The sequence below is a fragment of the Psammomys obesus genome, unplaced genomic scaffold (assembly GCF_907164565.1).
Source record: "Psammomys obesus unplaced genomic scaffold, mPsaObe1.curated_primary_1811, whole genome shotgun sequence".
Taxonomy (NCBI): Eukaryota; Metazoa; Chordata; class Mammalia; order Rodentia; family Muridae; genus Psammomys; species Psammomys obesus.
This window is the reverse complement of record NW_026585895.1, coordinates 1915400-1934120: the sequence shown is the minus strand read 5'-3', so window position 1 is coordinate 1934120 and position 18721 is coordinate 1915400. Positions and strand designations below refer to the sequence as shown.

The window sequence follows — 18721 nt, the reverse complement described above, 5'->3', positions numbered from 1 at the left end:
TCAGACATTCAGGAAAACCAGTCGAGCAAACAGCCAGCCAGCACATCGTGCAGCCAGTGGCCACTGCAGGGGCCTAGGGCAGCCTCTCCTCCTGGCTTCCTTTGCTCACTCTCCTTACCCTAACAAGGAACTCTGGCTCTACCGCTAGCGATGAACCAGCTAGTCATGAAATGAGTCTCGTTCATTTCTTAATACATGCTGACAGAACTTTTTTTTTTAATTAAGTTTTTGTTTTTTATATTAATGACAGTTTATTCACTTTGTATCCCAGCTGTAGCCCCTCCCTCATTCTCTCCTAATCCCCCCTCCCTCCCTCATCTCCTCCCATGCCCCTCTTCAAGTCCACTGATAGGGGAGGTCCTCCTCCCCTTCCATTTGACCTTAGCCTATCAGGTCTCTTCAGGACTGACTGCAATGTCCTCCTCTGTGGCTGACAGAACTCTTAAAGATATTTTCTATCATGTGTTGGGGGTTGGTCTGATGCTTTTTGATGCTAACTACTAGACCTCAAGATCTGGTTACTGCCCAACCTTGTTGTATAAACTTGCCTAAGACCTTATTCCTGATTGGTTAATAAAAAAACACCTGTACCGGGGCAGGGCAGAAGGAGGTAGGTGGCTGTGGTTCCCAGGCTCCGGGGAATCACTGGAGGGAGACAGTCAGGAAGAGAGGAAGGAAGAAGGGACCACGTGGGTGGGGAGGAAGGACTCTGAAAATGATGTGGAAAGACCTAGATGAAGAATACAAGCAAGTACCTGGGAATTCTGGATGGAAGGTAGCCCAGATAGGAATGGATAAGGCAGATAGCATGAGATGAAACAGCTTAGGTGAATATTTTCCCAGCCCAAGGCAAATAAGGCAATTATAAAACCTAACAAGTGTCTGTGTCTTATTGATTATGATAGTGGGTTAGATAGTACAGCCATGGTAATCATAGGGCTACTAATAAATAATATTTAGCCTGATACCTTTTACTTCCAACAGTCATGCTAAAACATACATAAAATTGGCTAAGTGCACAACCAGTGGCTTTAGATATGTTGATATAAATAGAAAACCATCACAACTGTCTATCAGATGAATTCTTCTTCATCTCAAACTGCAATGTTGATAAACTTAAATCAATGAACACCTTCGATGTTTAAGCGCTCAGCTCTGGGAGATGCATGCTGTGCTTGGCTATCAGAGGCATAAAAATTGATCTTACTCTGGCCGCTCTGCATTTACTTTATTCCTCTCAGCAGAACACTCTCCAGAATTATCCGTGCTATAAAAATGGCCGGGTCTCTTCCTCCTCACCCCCTCCTCCTCTTTGTTGCCATCCTAATATTTCACACTCTGGTTCTTTATCAACAGACATTAATATTGTTTCAGTATTTTAGCTTTTATAAATAATGATGTAATAAACATGGATAATGGATAAATACCGATAATGCTTTGAAATATTTGCTTTCTTTTCTTTGGATATATCCAGTAGTGCAATTTTTAGGTGTGGATTTTACTTTTAACTTTTTGAGGAACCTCTGTATTCTCTTCCACAGTAATTTCCATAGCAGCTATAAGGGAGGAAGGATTCCCTTTTCAACACCCTCATGCTGACACACGTCTCTACTCTTTTCACAATAGTCACCATTGCTGGAATGGTGGGACATCACTGCGGCTTCACTTGCTGCTCTGTGATGGTTATTGATGCTAGGTGTTTGTATATTTGTATGTAATTTTTGGATTCCTTTAAGCTGTGTGTGAGTGTTTGTGTGTGTGCATGCATGCATGCATGTGTTTTGCATGCATTTGTACATGTGGAAGTCAGAAGACAACTTGTGGAGGTCATGTGGGTTCTGTGGTCAGGACTGGACATAACTGCTCTTGCCCACTGAGCTCTCTTGCCGGTTCCATTTTGTCCATTTTTATAAACTGTTTGTAGTTTGTTTGATGCACATGCACAAACGTGTGTCACGTATTTTACTATTATATTATCAGATATTTACAATATTTGGTCTTTCTATAGACTTTCTCTTCATTTCACTTGGTTTGACGGGGCCTTGCTTATTTTTGTTTTTATTGACAGTGCTTTTGGTGGTGTTTCCAAGAAATCACTGCCAAGACCAATAAGAAGAGGGTTATCTCGCGATCTCTGAGGGCTCTACTCTGGCAGATGTGACACTTAGGGCTGACTTCTCAGCTGGCCTGTGCATGTCTTGTCTGCTGGGCCGGGGACCTGAGAGGGTGGGTGGACTGCAGTCTGACGCTGTTGGCAGCCTTACTTCCGGTTCACTGTACTTTCATTCAGGAAGGTGATGAAGAGAGCAACAATCCAAGAGAGGTTGTCAGAAACACAAGATCAGGAAACAGTAAACAAACGCTAGTAAGCAAATACTGACCATGAACAGAGAAGCTCCTTCCCAAACTTTCTCAGGATGGACTCATTTAAACAAAATTGCCTGACACATACTATAGATTATATCTGGGAAAGCATGAAAGCAAGGCAGAAGACCGCACCCAGATTCACTGACCAGATTGGCTTCCATAGCTATGAGCTGACACCCAACAAGAATAAGCACTTTTTATAAATTTAATGTAGATGGTTGCCACAGGGAGCACCAAATCACGTCTAAGAACAGTCCAGGAAACAAACCGCACCTGAGGGAAAAGGCCCTCTGTCTTTTTTCCTGGAGCCTCTCACAGTTCCTCAAGGCACTGTTCACCATGTGTCATTCATTTGACCATGTTCTAACAATTTAGTAGTTAACACATTTTGAGTATTTTTATTCCATTAAAAGTTGTTTCTGTGGGATCACAGAGAATCAGTGCTTTAGCAGCCCGCAGCCCCAACCTCGCAGGAAGATGCTAATTAAAATGAAGACGCTCACTGGAAAGGAGATTGAGACTGACATTGAACCCACAGACAAGGTGGATCTAATCAAGGAGCGTGTGGAAGGGAAAGAGGGAATTCCGCCTACAGCAGCAGCGGCTCATCTCCAGTGGCAAACTAACAAATGATGAGAAGATGGCAGCTGACTGCAAGATTCTGGAGTGGTCCATCTTCCACCTGGAGTTGGCTCTTAGGAGAGGAGGTGGCCTTGGGCAATGATGAACCTCGGTTCCATTTTACCTCCTTGCCCTGTCACTCATAAGGAGGCATCACACATCCACTCAGTGTCTAGGACACCCCCTTCCTTGGATGCGCAATCTTGTGTGTCTATGGTGGGAGAAGGTGAGGACCCCAGGGCGCAGTGTTCCTGGCACCGATGGCCCTTGCTGGCTGGCTGTTGGGTTTTATTTTGCAGTCCTGTGTGCCTCCCTCTCTTATGGCTGTGTTCTTGGTTGTCAATAAAATATTTCCCGCCCCTCCCGCAAGTTGTTTCTGTGATAGCACCACCCAATATAGCTCAGGCTGTTCTTCAAAACATAACCACTCTGTCTTGTCTCCACAAGCTCTACGACATAGGCACGTGCCGCCACGCCGGGTGCTTGAGTCCACTGGCATTCCCAGTAGAACGCACAGTCCAGCCACACTCTCCGGTTTGTAGGAATCCATTTTTCCCAGCTCCACTTACTGAATAATTTCTTTTTAAATCCATGGTGTGCTTTGGGTGCCTCTTTAAAAGTTTAATTAACAGATTCAAGCTTTTCTTAGAGCTTGTATTTTGGTTTTGGGTTGTTTTTTTCCATTCATGTGTTTATTTTTAGGGAACATTACACCATGGTCACCACACTAGGGAATGTGGTATCACGTGGCTTATTTTTCTTCCTAAAACTGCTTTGATTACTTATGACCTTTAAGGTTGTGTTTCTCTGTTTCTTTAGAAGACGCTGGAATGTTGGTGAGAAATACACTGGCGAAGTTTGACAGCAGCCGCCTCTATACATATTAAATTGGTTTTGCTGTGACTTCACACACTGGCTTGTAGGCTTGCAGTGTCCGATGACTGTAATGGCCTCCTGTACGGGCAGGAGAGTGTCAAAGATCATAACACGATCATTGTTCCAACCACCAGTAAGTCAGACCAAGCTGCAAACACCTGGGGCTTCTCTTCTCTGTGCTCTGATTCTGTTCATAACTTCATGATTTATATATAACTACACTCTCACTACATGCTGAGGCTGCATGTCTGAATATTTTTTTTTTTTGTCTCGACTGTTTTCCGACTCTAGGATAGTAAGCAAAATTAATTACAATGTACAAAACTGAGTTTGTCATATTCTTTTTAACATGTTAAATCTGAAGGTTGCTCTGGGTACTGTTGGCAATTAAACAACACGACTTGTTCTAATCTAGGAATGGGTGCGGTCTCCACTTATCTGAGTCTTCGGTTACTTTCCTCAGTTTCTTACCACTTTCCAGTACACAGACCTTTTACCTTTTGCCAATCTTAGTGTTTTTACTCTTTCAAGAAAAGGAGAAGAAGGCAGAAAGAGCAGAAAGAGGAGATGGAGGACACCAAGGAAAGGAAGGCCTCTAAATCAGCCGGACTGATCCATCCGCCTGTGAACTCACAGCGCCTGCAGCAGATGGAGCCCTAGAGCTGGAGGGAGAGGGGGACACATGCCCCCTTCCTGCCCCAAAAGCTGTCTCTACTTGTTAACCCCTTGCAGATGAAAATTTAGTTTCTGCCAAAAGAGTCCCACGGGGGAAACAAGCTATTCATAAGGGAGGCCGCATGTCAAGCCGTAGGTGGCCAAGAGACAAGAAACTCAGCGTTGTCTCTGACCATTCTTCTTCTCATAATCTCATGTTAATTCTTTAAAATCGTTTAATCCTGTTTTGTTGTTGTTTTGAGATAGGGTTTCTCTGTGTAGCCCTGGCTATCCTGGGCTCACTTTGTAGACCAGGCTGGCCTTGGAGTCACAGAGCTCCACCTGCCTCTGCCTGTGACTCCTGTGCCTATATATATATATATATATATATATATATATATATATATATATATATATCTTCACATGTACTTTGCGTATTTATTGCCTTTCAGCCTAGTGTTTTTATAGGTTTCCTGAGTGTGCAAACATGTGCGTCTCTGTTATCCATATCTGTTTCTTGTACCTTTTTCTTGGGCCTTTTTTCTTCTGTTTGTTTACTAGTAAGAGACAGAGAGAGATGGATAGAGATGGAAGGGGAGGAGGGGGGAACCATAATCCGGATATGTGGATGAGAAAAAAGTATTGTCAAGAAAAGAAAAAGGTTCACCATGTGATATCCAGAAGTTTTGGCTTGCTAGACACTAATTTAGCTTATTGTATAATTCTTTAATTGTGTAATTTGCTTCTGTGTTTCATCTAGTTGAGCCATAAAGTCAGCTTTACATTGCGTTCATTCTCTTTTCTACTCACTATGCTGACTCACAATTAAAAACAGAACCACAATTCTCACTCCAGAAAGTCCCTTTCATTCCATACGGCACGCTTCTCAAGGGTTCTTACGTTTAAGAACAAAACAAAACAAACAGTGGACTCTTCTTTCGTTCGTTCTAACACGGGCCACCTGTTCAAAGGCGAGACCACATCCAGCATCCCAAACAGGAAGCTGATTTTGCTGTCTGCCAATGGCAGGAGAGGGAGCTTGCGCTGACTCCAGGGTCCCTGCGCAGACACAGAGGACTGCGTGCTGTGTGAGGCATCATTGATCACTTACATCAATAGTCGCTTGTTCTACCTCCAAAGAACAGTCAGCCCTTCTTAGAGCACAGGCCTTCCATTCTGCCTCCGCTTCGGTATCCAGCTGTCTCTGAGCGCCGCTCCCTGCCTTGGTGAGGCAGTTGTGCGTTCCTTCCCTAGCCGCGCAGGTGAGGCTGGTACCGAATGACAAACTGCCTGGCGAACAGGTACACATTCAGAGCACAGCCCACTCCTCCGTGCTCGCAGGGATTACTCGGTACGAGCGGTGACAAAGGGTTGTTCCCAGTTTTCTGGTTATTACCGCACAGATAAAACCATTCTAATGTGTTTATAGCTAGAGTAACATTTTGTGTCATTTTATTTCTGCAAAGTTCTCATTAGGTTTCAGAAAAAAAATTTTTTTTTTTTTAAATAATTGTGGGATGAAAAAAATCCATTTGCCTTTCTGCTCCCTTTGGTAGGTTTGGGTTCCCATTAGCAGAAAAATACTTTTTAAGAATTTAAGAATTTTTCCTAAAAGGAAGAATTGTTTTCCTTTCAGAGTAACAAATAAGACCTCGTAAGTTTCAGTGTTAATGAAATTAATAAATTAATTAATAGCTATTTATTAATAAATATAAATATTTTTATTTTAATTAATATTTATTAAGATGGATTTTAAAATATCTACTTATAGTAATTATCAATATAAATATGAATATATCCAAGAAAATTGAAAGTGAGGGAGATTTATTATACTTCTCACAATTAAATTTATAATTATAATAGTGTAAACTAGACTATTTAAACTCAGTGTTTAAATGAGAGGGAAATTCCAGGCTGGAAGCCTGGAGCCCACTGAACAGCCTGTGGGCAGCTCAGCAGGTTGGAGGGCATCCTTTCCAGGCAGCCCAGCTGCTCTGGGCCTCTTCTACAGAGGTTAGTGTTCCGTCAGCTTGTTCGTCAGTTAGTGAGTCTTTGCTTCTCCCAGGCCACTGGGCTTGTTCACGGTCTTCCTTGCTGCTTGGCTTGTGTAACAGTCGCTCTTTGCAGTATTGATAACTTCTGTGCGTTTGAGGGGGGAGGAGCCTAGGGAAGATGCTCTGATTTGCTTACTCCCTATTTTAAGAGCTTCTCGGAAGGTTGGAGTGTCCCAAGGCTCCTCCGAGCATCCTGGCGTTTCACCTCTGTGAAAACCCTGTCTCAAAACATCCTATTACTTTCCCTCCCTTTCATGTGCCTCCAGTGTCTCCAATATGAAATGTTTCAATTTAGGAAAAGTCCATGCAACAAACGTGTGAAGGCCTGGGTTTGCTCCCCTCAACGGCATAAACGGGGCTTGGAAGCACTCACTAGTAATTCAACACTTAGGAGTTGGATCCAGGAGGAGCCTTAATTAAATCTCATCTCTATCTAGTACTGAAGAGCAAGTCTGGGACACTAGACCAAGTGTAAACTAAAAAAAAATGAGAGGGAAATTTGTTAAAACTTGTTGCGGTTATGATTTGACTAAATGAAAGACAAATACTTTTATTTTTCCCCTGTGAGTTTATCCATTTAGTATTTTCATTTAGTGTTTCAACTTTTATTAATAAAGAAGGAAAAAATAATTCAGAAATGGCAACTTGTGTGGAACTCCAGCTGTTGGAACACATCCTGGAATCAGAGACTTGAGTGAAGAAGTCATTCCAGTTGACACGTGCCAGGACGAGGAAAAGCTGTTTGAGCATGGAGGGTTCTCAGCGAGTGCCCGTACTGTCCATGTGGACCAAACTATTAAAAAAACTAATAAACAACAAATCAAAAATAATTTCCTAATTACGAGTGAAGGAGATGAGTAGAGCAGATAACTTGCAGTGATGGATTTTAAAATGTAGTTATGAATATAATTACGTCTGCATGTTCTGGTTGAGAACTTAGTATGAAGATAAATAAGGAGCCTGGAATGGAAAGGGCCCAGTGAGAGGAAAACTGATATGCAGTTCTAATAAAATCACAGGTGAGAAAAGGCAGGATTTGAGGTGCTGACATCATACAGGAAGGGAAGACTATAGATAGAGTTTGCTAGATGAAAAAATAGACAACGAAAAAAATAGACAACAAGCTGACGGAACAGACAGAACCATTGCCCTGCGAGCTGCGGAGGCTGAGCTGGGCCTGCAACTCCTGCATCTGGGAGGCAGGAACAGAGACACTGAGTTCAAGGTCAGTCCGGGCTACACAGTAACATCCCGTCTCAAACAACAGCAGCAACAAAAGATAATTAACTCAAGAAAATTGACTTATATACTCTCTCCAAGAAAACGAAGTAAGTAATTAAGAGAGTTCAGATTAATTAAAAGGAAGGAGACAGGAAAAGGAGTGATTGGCACTCACAAATTAAAGCGAATAGGAATAACTGTATCATAATAAAAAAGGCCATAACCAGTAAAGACAATCAGAAAGGGTAAAGGCAAACAGCTTGGCAAAATTAAAGGCACAGTTTATGAAAGCAGACAACAAAAATGGCAGCAGAAGATAAAACTAGGTTCATTTAAGAATATCGGAACCAGAGGGGCCAGGGATGTACCAGGAAAACTCGGCCCACAGAATCAAATGACAGGGACTCATAGGGAGATCAGGGAGCCTGTAAGGGGTCTGACCTAGTTCACCTGCACATATGTTAGAGCTGAGTAGCTTGGTGGGTTTTTGTTTGTTGGTTTTTGTTTTGTTTTGTTGTTAAGAATCAGGGTTTCTCTGTGCAACCTTGGCCGTCCTGGAACTTTGTAGACCAGGCTGGCCTTGAACTTACGGAGATCCACCTTCCTCTGCCTCCCAAGTACTAGGCTAAAGGTGTGTGTGCCACCGCTGAAGAGCCATCTTGGTGTTCTTGGGAAACATGAACAGTGAACACGAGGTGTCCCTCTTTGTTCTACTTGTGGGACCCTTTTCCCCTGCTGAGTTGCCTCGTCCTGCCTGGCTTCAGTTTAGCTTGTTATTCCCTGTTTGGTTGGTGTCCCTGGGAAGCCTGCTCTTTTCTTAGGGCATGGGGGTAGATCTGGGAGAAAGGGCAGAAGGGGGTGAGGGAAGGAGGCTTGGGGTAGCGGAAGGTGTTGTGGATGTAAACTTGTTTTTGTTTTAATCCCAGGTGTAGGATATGGGATTGGTTCAGATAGTCCACAGCAGCAGACTGTTTGCCTCATTTGGGCTCTTTCCCAGCTGCAGTTAGTTTAAGGCTAAGAACTCTGGAGAGGGAACAAAGGCCAGAGCCCAGAGAGAAAAGGGAGAGGGGCGTTCCAAGCTCCCCGCTGCTGCTCCTGGTTATGGTTGGTGCGGAGTGATGAGAAGTTGGAGCTAGCCTGAAAGGAGGCTTGGACTTGCCCAAGGCACCCGACGACCCTAACCAGCAGGAAATGCCTAAGATACCTACAACCCTCTCCCCACTAATGTTCCTTCTCTCCTACCTAGTACTGGGGGTTGGACGGGATTGGGGTGAAGAAGGGAGGAAGAGGATTAAGAAACATAAATAAAATAGTTAAAAAGCAGTGCCTACAGAAAGAAGGGCAAACTGTGGTCGGGACAGAATACATGAGAAAATAAAGATTTAAAACAAACAAACAAACCTAGTTTACCAGAAAAATACCCGATACCAGAATGCTATTACTTGTCTAAAGTTTGATAGGATTGTGGACAGCAGCTGTAAGTCAGGGGATTTAAATACTTCTACAAAACATATACAAGATCTGAGTCTAAATATTATATATTTTATATTTCCAGGAACTAGTTAAAATTATCATTTTAAAGCATAGGGATTCCACAGGGGACTCTCATCATGTGCATAGGAAATTACAAATATTACGATATTACGGAAATACTACTTTCTTAATCCTTGGATATGGAGGAACTTTTGTTAAGAAACCATAAAGTTGCAAATAAGCAAGAGAAGAAAAAATATCTTGTCCTTTAAAGCCTAGGAAGGCTTATTTAACAACTACAAATTAGAAACACATGCATCTAGGGATGACGTAGGGGCAAATAGTCAATAAAGAAGAGAACAGTAGCAGGAAACAGTTAATGAAGCAAAGCAGCAGAAATTAATGAAATAAAGAGCAAAGAAAATAAAGCACAGAATAGGAATCAATCCAATAGTTTATCATCTTAGGAAGCCAACAAATTAGATAGCCCACTTAGAAACTTGAAAGAGAAGTAGGACTAAACAAATGGAAAAAATACAAAGCCAAAAAAAAAAAAAACAAAAAAAAAACTGGAGTAATTAAAGAGACTGAAGACAATATGGCAGAGTAACCTCTGACAACAGACTTGGAAATCAGGAGTCATCAGTTCTGTGTTAGCAGACTAACAAAGACATTTAAAAGCCTAAACATCCCAAATAAGCCAACTCTGTTGACAGCTGGTGTGTGTTTGACTTATTGCTGACTTACAGTTTATAAGGATTCTGGAATTCTAATATTTTTAAACTGCTTAAAACTCCTGAAAAGTCTTTAGAATTTTCCTGACTTATTTTACACAGCTAACATATTCAGACACAAACACATTATTTATAGCATTAAAAAGAAGCAACAATAAGTATCCTTAAGAAGAGACTAGGTCACTGAGTGAGGAATTCAGGCTTGTAGAGGTGTTTTTCAAGCTGAAGCCTAATCAACAAGAATCGATTCTATGATGCTCTGAAGGAGGAAGGGGTTTTGATAAAGAACAGATTCTGCAAAACTCTAGTGTTGCGTAAGAATGAGTTTAGTTAACAGTGACACCAATAGTTCAGTATAGACACAGGCAAATGAGCCGACAAAAGCCAAGAACTGGGATATATAAATAACCAAACTAAAATCACTCAGAACTACATTCTCCCCATAATTTAAGAATGTTGGGGCTTGGCATTTGGGTTTGTTCTTTAGCGGCAGGAGTCAGGAGCCTGTGTCTGGGTGATCACTTGAACTCACTATTTTGAGGCAAGAAGAGAAGTCATAGCAAGACCCTATATGAACACAAAAATAGATTTCTGTGGATGTGTGTGGATGCGTGTATCTACTCCTGCACTTGCTTAGATCACCAAACAGGTCTCAAGGAGTGCCAACATACTCAGATACTGGTGGTTCCCGGTTACCAGGTCATGGACATTCGTCCACACCCTCTCAAAAGATTCTAAGGTGTGATGTTTTACAGCTGCAGTGTTCGGTCTGTAGGTTTTTGGTTTTTGCTACTCCTCTAAGTGAAGTTTAGCTAATCAGAGTTGTGACAAGGTAAGAATTAATTTAATGGTCTTTGTTAAGGCTCCCCCACAGCCCTATCTGCCGAGGTTCTGTCCTTTCCTAGCGCTCATTATCATTATCTTATTGGTTCCAAGTGTTTCTGTTGGAGACAAGGCCACAGAAAACCTGTCTGACAGTTTCTTGCCGTTTGCCCTGCTGACTTTTCAGGAGTTTTGGCTGTATCTCCTGTGGAGGGGTTGTCTCCGGCACACAGCATAGGCCACAGCATTTCTGCCTCCACCTTTTAGACAACACATGCTCCCCATTTCCCAGAAGAGTTACTCGACAAGCTTAGAACCACTGTTCAAAATTAGGTATCTGTAACTCTTCAGACTGATTATGCAAGCTACACCCCCCCACACACACCCTCATCCTTGAGAGACTGAAAATAAAAATAGGAGCACTAATAATGAGCTAAAGTCGTATTTCTAAGATCTGTTAGAGCTGTGTCCTGTTCTCTATGTTCATCATAACAGTCTTGAAATCCTATTCTACTCCATTGTGAATACTGCGAAGCCAACATCACGGAAACAGAGGGATTTATGTCAACCGTCATGTTTCCCCTTCCACCTACCAGCTCTTCAAAACTAGACACCTTTCTTCTGGGTCTTATATCCCAAATTTCTGGTTTTAAAAGGCATTCTGGGAATTATAAAGTATAATGACTAGGGTCTGGGGAGATGGCTCAGAGGTTAAGAGCACTGGCTCCTCTTCCAGAGGTCCTGAATTCAATTCCCAGCAGCCACATGGCGGCTCCCAACCATCTATAATGAGATCTGGTGCCCTCTTCTGGCATGCAGGCAGAACCCTGTATACACAGTAAATGAATGATTGATTAATTAATTATGGTGACCAGAGCTGAGGTAGAAGTTGGGCTCTCTGGGTGAACACCCATACTGTCCGGTGTGCAGTTCCTCGGCTGCAGTTGTAATGTCATCTCCCCTGAAGTCAGGCGGGAGTCCGCTGGAGCCTTGCGCCTTTTACCCAATTACGCTGTTGCTTCTTTCAACGCAGTTGAATTGAAAAGCCAGCATAACAGTGACTCAGTGGTTCCTTCTCCACCACCACACAAAGGCCTCTTTATTAACAGTGATACACCTTTCGTATGTTTATGAGTGATTTACTTAACATGGTTTAAAAATAGTCACTTTAAATACTGATTTCCTGCAACCAGTGTTTTTGGAAGTTCATATATGTCACTTTAATAAGTGCCTATCCACAGTTGGAGGCCCATCTTTGACAGGAGACAAAAGGCTGGTGTCACAATCAAATGAAATTTATCGCACATAGCAGCATTTTGCCGATAGCTGACATCCATCAGATCGATTGGCAGAATCCTCAGTTTAACCGGCCTCAGTTTAGAATCTTACATATATTAATTATATATATATATATATATATATATATATATATATATATATATAATTAGGGTATCAACTATAGATCTCTTGCAGGTGGCTGTCAAAGACCATAATGCCTTCAGCATCAGCATCAGAAAGACACTATTTTCCATGGCATAGCAGTCACGGTTGACTGTTTTCAGTAAGGCCAAATATTGAAAACTTACTGACGCAGACAAAAGGAAAGTTAAAGGGGCTCCAAGAAGGAAGGGAGGAGAGAAGGAGGAAAAGAGAGGGAGGGAGGTGATGTTGTTGGCATTCGTCCATATCTCTTTCCTTGATCGGGAAGCCATGGCCCTGCTGTGCCGTGCGAGCTCTTTCCTGGGCTCTGTTAACGTCATGCCCGGAAGTACGTAAGGGTTGTAGAGCGGCCAGTGGCAGAAGAACACAAATCCAAAGGCGCGCCTCTGCATTTCAGGCGGTGTGATGGTGTGATCGCCCTGCAGACTAGATCCTCTCCCTCTCTGCCCACTCATGTTGATTTTGGCTGCAGAGAACTCTGCAATAACTTGTACATGCCATGCCTGAATCTCTGCCCTGGGTCCTTCGTCTAGAGAAGCTCCCTAGAGCAATGGAAGCAAAGGCAGAACAAGGAAGCAAATCAAATCACACTATGCTTTAAAGCCTTTTGGCTTCTATTAACCCAGGCAAAGTGAGTTAGTCTCTTTAAAACCACATTTTCCTTTTCCACTGAAAGCTCAGCGGAGGTGTATGTACCTGCTTGTTTCAGACACACTGAGCTTGGTCCTGCTATGAAAAGTATTTCCTATGAAACTGAGAACAAGCTTGATTTCGTGGCTGAAGAACTGACTTCATTTGAAGGGATTAGTGTTAGGATAAAGGCTGAAGGTTGTCTGTGCTTTATCTGGTGGTTCTGAATAAATGAAGCTTGTGATAATGTAATAAAAGGCAAACAGGAAGGGCTCAGAGAGTGCTTACATAGACAGCCAGTACTCATGGTGATTACATAAAAGTCACAGGGACAAGTCCTAACTGGCTGGAGTCCTACCTGGCACCTAAGGGCATTACCTTGCTTATCCCACTAAAGAAGAGGAAGAAAGAGGAAGAGGAAGAAATTTAATGTAATGGTCGTATGTGGGTATGACAAAGGTCGCAATGAGGTCATTGTCCTCGTATTAAGGGCGGACCTGTAGGCAGTTCAGGCTTCCTGGGAATAAGGAACTAAGATGTCACCTTATCCTTTCTGTGTTGGGTTCCATTTTGGTTCTGTCTCTAAATTCTGACTAGCTCTACCACAATGAGGGAGGTAGGAAGTCAGCTTGTGTTATGTCTTTTGATCACTATGACAGTCATTCTCTTGATTTTATTCACGTCCCCACCCCAGTGCCCTGAAGCAGAAAAATCCTTGAGGTGAGAATGTGACAGGGTGGCTGGTGTGTGTGTGTGTGTGTGTGTTTTATTATTCACAGTTTTAAAAGAGGTGGAAAATTCTAAGCAGTGCCTGTCTCCCCCATTACAAAAGCAATGTGATAATACAGCCTGTGCTGTTCTTTCACTCCAGTGACAGATGCTATGAGCGCACTGAGATAGTTTTCTTTCATGATTCTCTCAGTTCCTAAGAATGATGCATTACCAAAATAAACAGCACAATGGGAATATTTGTAACCTCTTTCTCTTCTATAAGGAGACAAACACATGGATGCATTCGGCAAGGAGCTGAAGCAGTCTTTGCTTCAGGTATTACATTTTGAAATATTCTATATTTTCCCAGTAACTTCCCGTGATATCTTTAATAAACAACAGGGTGGAAAATATGCCAGCATATTTTAATTAGTTCTTCTATTTTTGGAGATTATGATATAATTACATCGTTTTCCTCCTTCCATTTCTTCCCTCCAAACTCTCCCATACACCGCCCCTGTTCTCTTTCTACAGCCTGTTTTTCTTAATAGTGCATTGTGTCTTTAAAGGATAGAATCATTACTTGAAGCAGTTGTCACACTATCTTTTTGTCTTTGAAATATATAACAGTGGGCTGATTGCATGATCTTTTCTGAGCCAATGCTAGGTTTGCTATTAGGGAACGTGCTTAGCTTAGAAAGAACCAAAGGAAGCTCTCAGCTCCCCTGTGTATGTACAAATTCTGCTTAACTAAAACTTAAAATCTACAATATAAGATTGGCTTTAGGTTCACCATAGTGCATTCTGAGTTTAACTCAGTTGGCCATTAAGCTAGGGTTCCGTACATATTAGTGGAGCAAACTGACAAAAATGAACATAATATATTAATTCTATAATTTTTAAGGATGAAATGAAAACTCAAATCAACTATTAAATGTCTTTATTAATCACATAAAATTATTCGAACACATCAGTGTTCGATACAGCAGTTCATAATTAGACATAGCCACCATAATATAAAAAACAGATGAAGAAGCAACTTCTCCTGCCTTAGGAGAGAATTCAGTGACGTGGGGACACGAAACAAGGACTTAATAATGAGGTACAGAGAGCCACTGAGTTCATGTCAGAGGGGCTACTGCTGGGGTACAAAGTGAATTAAATAAGTAAATAAAAATAATGTGCGATTTGGAGGATTGAAGAAAACTAAGTTGGGGTTAGGGAAGGTATGTGAAGGTACAGGAAGGCATGGGTTAGTTAGAGTAAAATAAAAGTTAAAAAGAAAAACAACCTTGCACGGCAAGAAGAAAACACAAGGCACAACAGTGTTCTGGAACTAGTGTTCTGGCTAGCGTTCGTTGACCTGACAGAAACTGTGGTCCCCTTGCACAGTGTCGGCGGAGGAATTGCTCTGTTGTGTTGGCTCGTGACAACATGTATGTTGTCTTAAGTGATTGATGCGGAAGGGCTCGTCCACTGGTGCTCCTCCATGGAGGTGGTCTCGTGCGCTCTGTGAAAGCAGGCTGGCGACTGGAGAGATGGCTCAGTGCTGAAGAGCATGTTACTTAGGCAGAGGACCTGACATTGGTTCTCAGCATCTGCCTGCTGGCTTACAGACATCTATACCTCCAGTTCAAGGGGCCCAAAGCCCTCTTCCGACAACCTCGGGTACCTCTGATGCACATACATACATGTGGGCAAAACACTCACACATACAAAAAATCCGAAACAAAAAGTTTAAAAAAGAAAGCAGGCTGAGCAAGTCATGGAGAAGTAAGCCACATTCTTCCTTGGCTTCAGTTTTTGCTTCCAGGTTCTTGCCTTGAGTTTCCACTCTGACTTCCCTAAACGATGGATTGTATATGGAAGTGTAAGCCAAATAAATACATTCCTCCCCAAGATACCTTTGGACACACTGTTTATCACAGTGGCAGAAAGCAAGCTAGGGTAGCTGGATTTCTATGTCAGACTGTAATGTTTTAGAGAAAGGACATGATCTATATAGTTTTATAGGAATGCTGTTACAGGAGTAAACACTTTGGAACTTGATGGGACTGTGGACACTTCGAATTTTATTTGCTATTCCCACCAAGAAATAAATTCTGAGACTCTCTAGTGATTGTTTAGTAAGTAACTGGCACAAAAATATCTGCTGGGTTTCAGAACTACTTGAGTGAAAATAGGTAAGTAGTGATGATATTTCTATAGGTCACCTGGGAATATTTCCACCTTTACTTTTTGTTAGTCATTTGTTTGACTTTTCGATGTCCGTTTTTAGTATGAATTTTTAAAAAGCCGTTATGTTTACATATTTGATGTCTCTATATTGTGGAGAGCTGCTTGTTTGTCAAGCTGCTTAACAAAGCAGTGAAAAACAGGTTTTCACCACAGCCTTCACCTTGAGACAGAGAAAAGAGGAAGTTGTTCTAAGTTCCTTAAAACTTGTTTGTGTGACCTTGAACCATTTCTGCTACAGGGAAGTAGTTTTAGAAAACAAGTTTGGCAGTTCCGAACTTCTTTCTTGTATCGATGTGACTTGTTTTTGCTTTGCCTATAAAAAGGAATTGTGGAATAAACTCACATGGCAGTCTTACTGACAGCCCTCTTGAGCTGATCCCATGTGCAGTGTGACTTGCTTTAATTATTTCAGTCCTCACTCCCCACTCAGGAACTGTTTGACTCTGCTGGCACTCTATCATATTGTATGGTTGCTGTGTATCATATTGTATGCACGTCATGGTGAATAGTATGCCAGTTCTGCAATATGTGAGAAAGAACTGGCAAAGAATCTATAAATTGTGTCTTGCTAATACCAAGGCTAACACTTAGCAGCCTGTTCAATTTAAAGAAAGAGGGTGTGCACACAGAAACGGTCTGAGGCAAGAAGAGCTAGGTCTGAACAGCAGAAATGATAGAATCGAGGCTTAGTGTGAACAAAAAGGGCCTTGGCTGAAGTCCGCCTGTCACTTTTTTGCACTTTGGACTGCATTGGATCGTGGGGTCATCTACTGGGGAGGCTGCTGGTGTATGAAGGCAGGTTGCACACACTGGCTTGTGAAGCTGGATCAGCACCACTAAGGATATTCCGAATGCTCTTTTCTCCTGACCAAAGTGACTATTTTAAACGTTTTCCCAACATCTGATGACCTCAGCCTCGACTTACCCTATCTCTTGTGAATTTGACTTTGAAGTGGACACCACCTGCCAAACCATAACACAACCCTTTGTCTGCTGGCTTTCCAACTCGTCCTCGCCTTGCCTCCCTGACCACCAGTCCACCTGCCTCCGTGACCCATCCCCCCTCAGATTACCCCCAGAGGGAACGCATAAACCTACTGTCACCATGTCCTACCAACAACTCCCTTTTCATCTCTCCCAATCCAGACTCTACTTCTCTTCTGAAGTTAACACTTTTATAATTAATTAATTCCAGGGAAAATTAACTTTCTGAGATCATTCTAATGTTAAACGTTACCGTGTGATTCTTTTCTCTTCATTATCCTTAGGAATGATTCTCTTACTTTTTGACTATTCCTTTTTTTTTTTTTTTGATACCTCATATTTTTCTTTTTTGATTAATTTTTTGCATAAAGGTACTTTGGAACAATCAAAGCAGTATACTATAACATAGCTGCAAAAGAGGGAGTCTGTTACACTGGCCCATGTGGTCAGAGGCCAGTTCACCCACAATGGCCATGACCAAGTGGGAAACGTTGCAAACAGGCAGCTGCCCAGTGCAGGTGAAATAAAGCCTCAGAGCAAGGAAGAGGTCAGAGGCACAACTTCACTTGGAGATGAAAAACTGACACTCCCTGGAGAGATGCTGGTACAGTTCCACAGAGGAAAAGAACCCGAAGTTGGTGTCTACACTTGCCAGCGGTGGAAAACAAGAAAACTGAATTCATTAAGATGGAGCGTCTGTCTGCTTCTATTTTGGTCCCTTTGTTCTCCCTAGCTGCTGGATGGCACTTCCCTAGCTCAGGGTGCATCTTCGCCATTCCCCTCAGTATGGTGAGCTCATAGTCTTGTCAGGCACTTCTTATTACCGGATGTGGGCCACAGCAACCCATATCCTTGATGGAAGCAAACCTTCTCAGGACACAATCCTATGTAATCGGATCAGCTCCTCAGCTAACTTACCTCAGACATGGTGCTGGCTACGGCTCTGGGTGGAAGGAAGCACAAATGTACCTCAGAAACATAATACTGTTCTCATCAGGTGAATTCATCTGTGTTTCCATGCATAAGAGGGCCCGTTACTAGGTACCAAGTGGTCAGTTAATGACACATCATGAATTAATCTGGGTCTACGTGTTCGTTGGCAATGTGCATATTTCCATGGAAGTGGTAGGTAGACCACCTTAGTAAGTTAGAACCCATGATGTCGGGCCATGTATAGTTTCCATTCCTGCATCATAATACTTCACACATGGCTAGCACCATCGAGGCTGAAGGCAAATTCTGGCCAGATGCTCCACTATAGAAGTGAGTTCACTCTTATGTGAGGTGGTGATGATAAAGTCTAAAAGTGACTTGTTTACCTGATGCAGTTGTCATCTTGGAGGCTTACTGCCTCCGTCAGCTAACCTAGGCCCAGCCCTGGAGGCTTCTAGCCTCTGTGCAATCTAACCTAGGCCTAGGATGTTTTCGGCCTCTGAGATTTACCGCTTAATAATTTCACCCTTTCTAGCTCTTTCTAAATTCTGGCTGGCTGGTTCAACCCAGCTGTTCTGGCTCAAGCTCTTCTCCAAGCTGACTGATTCAAACTGGCTTCTCTTAGTTTTCTCACTAAATTGCTCTGCTTGGCCTCAAACTAACTCTAGAAATCTGTCCTTCTCATTCTCTGGCTTATTCCGTCTATCTTGTTCTCTCGTCAACCTCTCTATGTGAAGCTCTCCCAGTAAAAACTGCCTCTGAAGTCCATGAACTGAACTATTACAAACTCAACTCAATGGCACTGCCTCTCAACTTACTCTCAGCTGTACCGCCTCAATAGCGTTGATGAGAGCTGAGACTTGGCCACCTCTGTCTCCTGAGTGTTGGGATGTACCACCACACTTGGAGCTTCTCTTCTTCTCTTCTCTTCTCTTCTCTTCTCTTCTCTTCTCTTCTCTTCTC

General features: G+C 42.5%; 1 pseudogene; it reads left to right on the top strand.

Annotated features, from left to right (window-relative positions):
* The first annotated feature begins 2844 nt into the window (after positions 1-2844).
* LOC129671199 (NEDD8-like) lies at positions 2845-3091 on the top strand (annotated as a pseudogene).
* The last annotated feature ends 15630 nt before the right edge of the window (positions 3092-18721 follow it).